Source organism: Podarcis muralis, chromosome 15 (genome assembly GCF_964188315.1).
Source record: "Podarcis muralis chromosome 15, rPodMur119.hap1.1, whole genome shotgun sequence".
Classification (NCBI taxonomy): Eukaryota; Metazoa; Chordata; class Lepidosauria; order Squamata; family Lacertidae; genus Podarcis; species Podarcis muralis.
This window is the reverse complement of record NC_135669.1, coordinates 6,863,543-6,872,230: the sequence shown is the minus strand read 5'-3', so window position 1 is coordinate 6,872,230 and position 8,688 is coordinate 6,863,543. Positions and strand designations below refer to the sequence as shown.

Below are 8,688 nucleotides of genomic sequence, written 5' to 3'. Positions count from 1 at the left end.
GCCCCCCAGCCCTTCCGCCAGGACGGACCAGTTCTTTAGGACTCAGCCCAGTGGACTACAAAGGGGCACCTTCCTAGACCCAGAACTCATCCTTTCTCTTCTCTTTTTCCCCTAGGTTTTTAGTTATACTTTTAAAATCTATAAATTTCATAAGTTTTACAAGCATTTTAACATGTCAATGCTTGACTTCCTTCCCTCTGTTTCTGTGATTCCTTAAATTTAATTTTTAATATCTTCTGCATATCCAAATTCATCTACTTGCTCATTTAATTATCTACTTTAAATATAAACTCTTATGAAACTGCAGGTTATTACAAGAATCCTGCCCATGTTTTTTATCTGTTTGCTATTTACCTGTAAATAGTCAATAAACCATTTCCATTTTTTAATAAAAAGTTTGTTATCTTGATTTCTTATTCTTCCAGTAAGTTTTGCCATTTCTGCATATTCCATTAAGTTTTTGTATCCATTCTTCCTTTGCTGGGATGAGTAGCATTCTTGCTGCTGCAGTAGCATACATAAGTAAATTTCTATACAGTTTACGTAGTGCTGTCCCTATAATTCCCCAAGGAAAAGCTTCTTGGTTGTTTTTTTTTACAAAGGTTATTTCGAACATCCTTTTCAATTCATTATATATCATTTCCCCGTAAGCTTTAACCTTACTACAAGACCACCGCATATGAGAAAAAGAACCTTCTTTCTCTTTACCTTTCCAACACTTGTTTGATTTAGGTTTATACCTTTTTATAGTAAGAGAACCCACACAAGCGACACTGACACAACTCCTCCCCACATACACTAAGTAGAAGAATAGAAGCATTCCCACCCCACCCCGCTCACCTCTTGCCCCTTTTTATTCCTAACCGTATGTAACACTAATGTCTCACAAGAAATGAAGCTGATCTGTAGAAACCGCAACTTGAAAAATGAGACAATGCACATATGTTTCAAAACTAATCTATATATATTTAAAAAGAAATGAAGCAAAGGGAGAAGGACCCTGGAACTTATTCAGGCAAAGCTGCCCTGCCCGTGGGAAGGTAGATAGGGGAGACCTGGCACACCTAACCCCAATAAAGAGAACCCCCCAAAGATAAAATCCTACGAGGCCCAAAAGGAAGCCGAAAAGATAGAGAAAGGGGGCATCCGAGGGAACAAAATCACCTTGGAGGAAAGGCCTAAAAAAACCACCCTGAAGTCAAACCTCCAGTCCACCCCATCAGGGGATGAAAGACACACGAAGCCTCCGGAGGAAAGGAGAACATTGAGCCAGGGGATGACATGCTCCTGAATGTCATTTCCGAGTGCTTGTAGCAATTGTGGTACTCTTGGCCACTTTCACAGTTCAGCCCATCTGCAAAGGAGGGGTGGGCGTTGTAGAGGTGGCAGTCGTCGTAGCACCAGACTCCTTGATACACCTTTGCCTATTTCCGGTTCTTGGGCTCTTGCTGTCTGTCCTTGGCTGAGAAAGGCATCATAGGAAAGCGAATCGCCTGTGAGGAAGAGAACAAACTCCAGTCAAAGTCAGACCAACTTTGCACCTATGTGCCAATCCCTCCCTTGCCAATTTGTAAGGCAACAGAGGGGAAAAGCCAGAGATTCTGGCTACATACCATCGAGGCAAAGGAAACTGTTGACCTCATTTTTCCTCTGCGACAGCGTCACCTATATAATGGCCAGGGAGGCTGGTTTAGTCACTGCGAACTGTAAGGGAGGGAGGGGGAAGCTGGACCATGTTGCACTCCCAATGACATCACCAGGGGGTGCAACAGAGTCACCCAAGATCTATTATCCTTTGTAGTAAAAAAAAGGGGGGAGGCTTGTAGCAACACCTTGGGTTGCAGATTCCAAAGCAGCAGCAGCAGCTGCAATACCCCCCCCCTGCAAAGTGTGACAAAGAAGGTTAAAATGGTCTTTAAAGGGTGTCACACAAAAAAGCATCCTCCCCACCCCTGAAGGGCCTCACCCTCCTTGCCTACTTCAGCTGGCCCAAACACTTTCACAAGTCTGGGGGGAGTCACACTGCCTGCTGCTTCTCCCCAGCCCTGCGATTCCACGCCACAGCCACCCTTCCTCCCTAGAGGGGGGTGGAGGATGGCTATGGAAGGAGACCGAGACACAGTCCCAGTCCGGCAGGAAGCTTCTCACATGTGTACCAGGTGACTCTTGCACCACTGTCTTGCCATGAGATTCGATCCCGGGTCTCTCTGGGTCTAGTCCAACACTCTAACCGTCCCACACCACACTGCCTCTCCCACCTTCCCAAGGAGAGGACCTGGGAGATGGCAGTGAAATAGAAAGCGGTGGTCAGAGCAGAAGAACCTGAATGAGGAAGGAGAGCCAATTACCCAAGGAGCTCAGCAAGTGAAGGTGGTCATTTCCCAGCCAGAATTGCATCAGCTGGCTTCCAAAAGCTTTCTTCCAAGAATCCCAGTCCTGGTCAAAATCCACAGAGCCATCACTCCGCCTTGGGAACACCTGCAAGGACATGATGACAAGGTATCTTTTAGGCCTTCATTTGAGTCTTTTACATTTCACTGAATACAACCGGACATTCTTTCCTTGACTTCCCTTCCCCCTTCCATGGTTCTATTTCTTTCTCCATTAAGACTGGATGTGGCATTTGCCCATTCATTTAGAACATGTTTGAACAGGGGGGAGAGATAGGGTTAAAAATATAGACCAATAGGAAAGCTGGAGGCGGAGCCTACCTGTGTATAAAAGGGCGGGCTTAGCCTGAGGTTTGAGTGAGTTGTTTTTGGGAGTTGTTGGTGGGTAGTTGGTTGGTTTTAGTGGGTTGGCAGGTTGGGAAAGGCAGTTGGAGATAGACATTATGGCAGTGGGTTCTTGATTGAGGGGAGGTAGAAGAGATAGAAAGAGAAAAATAAGACTAAGAAAGTAAAGAGTAACAACGTTTGGAATATCGTAACAGTTTGTTTGTGTCCGAAATAAAATACACTCTTCTTTATTAATTGAGAACCCGACTGAGGCTGAAGTGATTTTACCGGGGAGGACCTGGTTGGTGGCAGCGGTTTAGTGGTGTACGGGTCAATAGTCTGTGAGACGACCGGGGGCTCCATACGAACGCCACAAAATTGGCGGCAGCGGCGTGATAAATAAATACACCCGTGGTGGAATAAATGAATACGTCCGTGGTGGGAGAAATAAATACACCTGTGGTGGGATAGATTTATACGCCCGTGGCGGGATTGGTTTATACGCTCGTGAAGAGGAAGTTGGATCTGAGAGTGAGGTTATTTTGGCAGAGGTATTGGACTTGTGGTTGGAAGAAGTGTCTGGAAGAAGTGTGAAGACCCAGTGCAAGCCTCCAAGGCCAAAGTCTAAAAGAAAACCTAGCCAGAAAGAATAACTTGGGGGGGGGGATCTCTGAATTGACTCTCTTTCGCTGTCAGACCACAAGTGCTCAATATGCCGCCCAAAAAGTCAAGAAATCCTGTTAGGGAACCAACCTAGGAAAGCTCTGAGGGAGAGGAAAATGGGAATCCTCAGGGAGAAGGTCAGAGTTTAGAGGAGATATCAGAAATTCCTTCTGAGGCAGTAGAGCCTAGACTCTCTTTAGAATTTGAAAAATGGAAGTTGGAACAGGAATACAAATTTAAATTAGAGAAAAACTTAAGGCAGAACAAGAAAGAGATAAAATGAAAGTTGAACAAGAAAAAGAAAGAGATAAAATGAAAGCTGAGTAAGAAAGAGAAAGAGAAAGGGAGCAGTACCGTCTGAAGGAAAAAGAGATGCAATTTCAGTTAGAAATGCGGAAAATGGAATTGGCATCTGTGGAAAACCAAAATAATAATAATAATAATAGCACAAATGATCAAAGTTAGGTTAAGATAGACCTCAAGCGTTTTCCTGAGTTCAAAGAGAAGGATAATCCAGAGGCTTTTATCATCTCATTTGAAAGAGCATGCAAAGATTTCCAAGTAAAAGATGAGGAAAAAATGATAATATTAAGGGCTAGAATTAGTGGAACCTTAGCCGAAATATATGCGCAAATGCCAGTAGACCAGTCTAGAAATTTTGACATGTTTAAACAATTAATTTACACCCGATTTGGAATCACCTCAGAACAGTTAAGAAAGAAGTTCAGGAGTGTGACAAAAGTGAGGGAAGAAACGTTTGCTCAACTTGGAGCCAAAATTTCAAATTACCTCACAAAGTGGCTAGAGCAGGAGGGTGCCGATTCAGTTCAGAAGATCAGGGAGATTATAGCGCTCGAACAATTTTATACAACCATCAATGAGAAATTGAAATATTTGGTAAAAGAATGACATCCCAAAACTACAGGAGGCAGCCACTTTAGCTGACCAAATTAATGAAATTAGAGACCATGGATTTGATGGTCCGAAATTTGGCGGGAAAGTGTGGGAGTACCCCAAAAACAAATTTCAATATGCCAAGGAAAGCCCTACCTCAGTGACAAATAAGGGAAATATGCCACAAACTAAAAGTCCAACTGACAAGGCCCTGACTAACATTGGTCCCACTGAAGGAAAAGGAAATAAAACTAATTATACTGGGTACAGGGAAATAAAGTGCTGGATGTGTGGTAAATTAGGCCACAGGAGTTTGGACTGCGGGGATGGAAAGGGTAAAAATGTGAATTCGGGTTCTCAAACACAGACTTATTGTATCCACTCAGTGGAGCACAAAGAGGCTAAGGAGGTTGCTAAGAAAACTGAGGTTTTAGCTAGGCCTGAGCCTGAGGAAAATTTTGAGGCTCATGTGGTATAATGTTACTTGATTAAACAGGATAGTTTCCTCTGGAGAAATGCTGGGGAAAACATCTGGGTTGATGATAAAAAGTATCTTGGGTTAAGAGACACCAGCTCACAGATTACAATCGTCCATCCGGACATAATTTCCACCACTAAATTAATACCTGAGAAAACAATAAAATTAAAAGGAATTGCCAAGGAACCAGTGATCCTAAAAGCAGCTGAAGTGGATATTAACTTCCGTGTTTGGTCTGGGAAGGGGCAGGTAGCCATTTCTGAGGAAGTTCCAGCAGCAGTTCTTATCGGCTGGGATCTCCTAGAGCATGTTAAGAGTGCATTTGTAGTTACTTGCTCAAAGGGGGGGGGGGGGGCAAGAATCACCCACTACTGAGGAAACTGAAACAGTTGCCAGTGGAGGCACGGCTGGGAAACCTCTCTTGGAAGGTTTGGGCAGAGCAGAAACTGAAGCCGTTATAGTTCCTTTTGAAAACATCCATAAGGCTAGTTTCGCTCAGGAGCAAAAAGGGGATGTTGGGTTAAGCAGTTGTTTAGAGGCGGCTAAGTCTGCCGCCCCTTTAACCCCAAATGCCCAGAGAGATTATGTGAAGAAAACTCCTTGCCACACTGTATGGGGTGGGGGGGAGAGGAATCTGTAAACAACTGGTAATCTCTCATACCTATAGAGAAAAGATTTTGCAACAAGCCCATAATAGCATTTTTGGTGCACACATGGGAATAACACGCACTAAATGAAAGGTTGCGCAGAACCTCTACTGGCCAGGCAGGCATGGGAAAACAAATCAAGCTATATTGCCAGGCATGCAATATTTGCCAATAACTCTGTTCAGTTATCCCTCCAGATCAAACTTCTTTAAGGGGGGAGGGATATGGCGTTTGCCCGTTCATTTAGAAAATGTTTGAACAGTGGGAAGAGATAGGGTTAAAAATATAGACCAATAGGAAAGCCGGAGGCGGAGCTTACCTGTGTATAAAAGGGCTTAGCCCGAGGTTTGAGTGAGTTGTTGGGAGTTGTTGGTGGGTAGTGGGTTGTGGGTTGTCTGGTTGGGAAAGGCAGTTGGAGATAGACAGGGCAGTGGGTTCTTGATTGAGGGGAGGTAGAAGAGATAGAGAGAGGAAAATAAGACTAAGAAAGTAAAGAGTAACAACATTTGGAATATCGTAACAGTTTGTTTGTGTCCGAAATAAAATACACTCTTCTTTATTAATTGAGAACCTGACTGAGGCTGAAGTGATTTTACCGGGGAGGACCTGGTTGGTGGCAGTGGATTAGTGGTGTACGGGTCACTAGTCCATGAGATGACCGGGGGCTCTGTACGAACGCCACACTGCCTATTTTAATTTCACCATATATTACTATTTCTCCCTTCCCACTATATCTAGCGTACTTTACACTACTGAATTTACAATAACCCTGCTAACGTTTTAACCCGATTAACAAACAATGGTGGAAATCTGCGGGGGCCCACACCACCAGGGAACCTCCAGTGCGTGGGACAAGTTTAGCCAGCAAGGTCTTTTGTCCAAACCAGGCCCACCTGCCCCACACCTGACATCCGCTGTGCCCTGTGGAGAGTGGGATTGAGCTGCCTGAAGCTCAGCTGATGGGTGATGAGTTCAATCATTCCTGCTTGGCATCCATGAGAGAGTTCCCCGTGGGACTTGGCCAAACCCTGCAGGAAGCAGGACTGAACACACCCAGTGCTGCCCCTCATCAGCTGATTTGCAGGGACGCTTGTCCTGTTTGCTTCTTCTCTTCTCAAGCCCCTGGGGGCCAACTTTGAGAGATGGGCGGGACCATTTGCTCACCCACAGGGCAGGGAGAGATAAAGTTCTTCCAAAACCAGGACACCAAGGTGTCCCTACCACCATTGTCTCCAGGGTTTCACAAACTGGCAATGGATCTCCAAAGCTCTCCTTGAACTTGTGACCCTTCTGGATGCAACAAGTGTGTTTTACCCACCAAACTACAGCTTGTCCCCAGCAAGAAACCACAGCTCCCCTTCTCCCCATCCTTCCCCCACCCCTCTAGCTATGCCACTGAGTAGTACCCCAGAACCAAGAGGGCACTACTGCCTCCAGTTGCCAAGGTATCTCTGGGTGCTCCCGCTTTACCTCTAACAAGTTTTCCTTGGCTTTAGGTGGCTTTCACTCAAGGTAGAAAACACGGCTCCTGTGTCTAGTTGGCAATTGGACTGGTGGCCATCTAGGTGCATTTTGCCCATGGGGTCAGTGGCAGAGAGGGTTAAGATGGGACACAGGAGTTCTGAGTGGATGGGATTCCTATTTAGTTGTCGTTATTCTCCTATTTGACTGCCAGAAGGTTTTGGAGGTGGGGCAAAGGCGGCAAAGGCACACACCACCCCTCTTGGTTGGAAAAAGGATTAGTCTGTTGATGAGGTGCCTCGCCCCTCAGAGGATGCTCTTGCAGGCGTTTGGGAATTAAATTTTGCCACGTCTCTGAATTCTTTGGGTTAGCATTGTTGGCTTGTGGGCCAAATCTCCTCTAATGTCCTACTTTGCACTCCTTAGTTGGGCAAGACCCTTCCCTCTGGGTCCAAGCTGAGAGGTTTACCGAGCGGGCACAGACTCACCTTGGTCAATGGAGGGAAGCTCTTATCGCCTGATTGGATGTCTCCAATTTTCTGGAGGCTTCGTATGTATTTCAGCTCTGATGGGCTGAGGTTGGATGGGGTGGGCTGGAGGGCTCCTTCAGGGGGCTGGGTGTCTGGACATATGGAGGGTTGGGAGGAGGGGCAAAGGTGACGGGTCAGGTAGGGGGGGCCCCAGCCAGAAATGCTGGACAAGGGTCTCCAGCGGGTGGGGAGGGAAGGGTGAGAGCGTGGTGCCCACCCATGTGGATGCGAGCCAGATGTTAAGGGCTTGAGGCAATCCACATGGGAGGGGAGGGAGAGGGGTGCCAGCCTCCGCCGAAATGGGGCTGATGTCTTAGGCAGGGAGGAGCGCTGGGGAGGGGGCACTGGGTGAGAGAAGTTTTGGGGATGTTTTTTAGGCCTTTCCTCTAGGATGATTTTGTTCCCTCGGATGCCTTGGAGGAGGCCCCCTTTGGGGGCTTCCTTTTGGGGCTTTTCTATGTTTTTCTTTGGGGGGGTTTCTCTTTTTTTGGGATAGGAATGCCTTTCCGCTTGATGGCCAGGTCTCCCCTATCTTGCTTCCCACGGGTAGGCGCGCTTTGCTCCAGGGTCCTTCGCCTTCTCTGGAAGAAGTCTGGAAGAAAAGAAATGGAGGTACAATCCCTATTTTCAATGACACTAGTTTGTCTTACACCACTTAAGCTCACCCGTTTCTCTAATTCGTTGAGATAGGGGTTACAACAGCAATAAGATTCATCTAAAGAACTATGGCTATTTCAGGCTCTCACACAAGAGCAGAATCTAGCCAAACTGCTTTTGGTGCTCTACAAAATGCAGTGTAGAGGGACAGTAGTACCGTTAATAAAGATTTGATTTTGAAGGCGCCTCAGATTTTATCGACACATCGAGTGAAAGATAGATTCAAGACTAGGTTCCACAGAAGGCCATTGAATGGGCCTTAGTCATGGGTTATCTAAGCCCCATGGCGGGTACTGGGACCTTGACTAACTGGAGTGGCTTTTTAAGGCAATCTGCCTTTCTCCCTTTTCCTCTTGCTGTCTATCACAGCATCCACTTGCATGTATGATACCATCTCTAAGTTGTCCAAAGATTTCATCCATTCCCCAGCTATAAATCCTGAACTTCTCAGCTGGCTTCTCTGTCTACTTCATGGGACAATGAAGCAGAACAGGTGAACATCTAGATGGCACAATTTCCTACCTGCCATGTTGATAATGCTGACGCAAAAAGCACAATTTTCTAATCGAGAACGCCTTGAACTCCTTATCTGAAGATCCTTTGCCAGGGCAGCTTTCAATAATTACAGCCCAAAGGCAGTG

General features: G+C 46.0%; 1 long non-coding RNA gene across 1 annotated transcript; it reads right to left on the bottom strand.

The window, feature by feature from the left end:
* Positions 1–990: 990 nt before the first annotated feature.
* On the bottom strand, positions 991–6,669 carry LOC114585724 (uncharacterized). The gene is made up of 3 exons (XR_013390861.1): positions 3,471–6,669; positions 2,349–2,478; positions 991–1,493 (listed from the first exon to the last, which is right to left on the bottom strand). It is a non-coding gene; the product is annotated as an uncharacterized LOC114585724 (long non-coding RNA).
* Between the last annotated feature and the right edge of the window lie 2,019 nt (positions 6,670–8,688).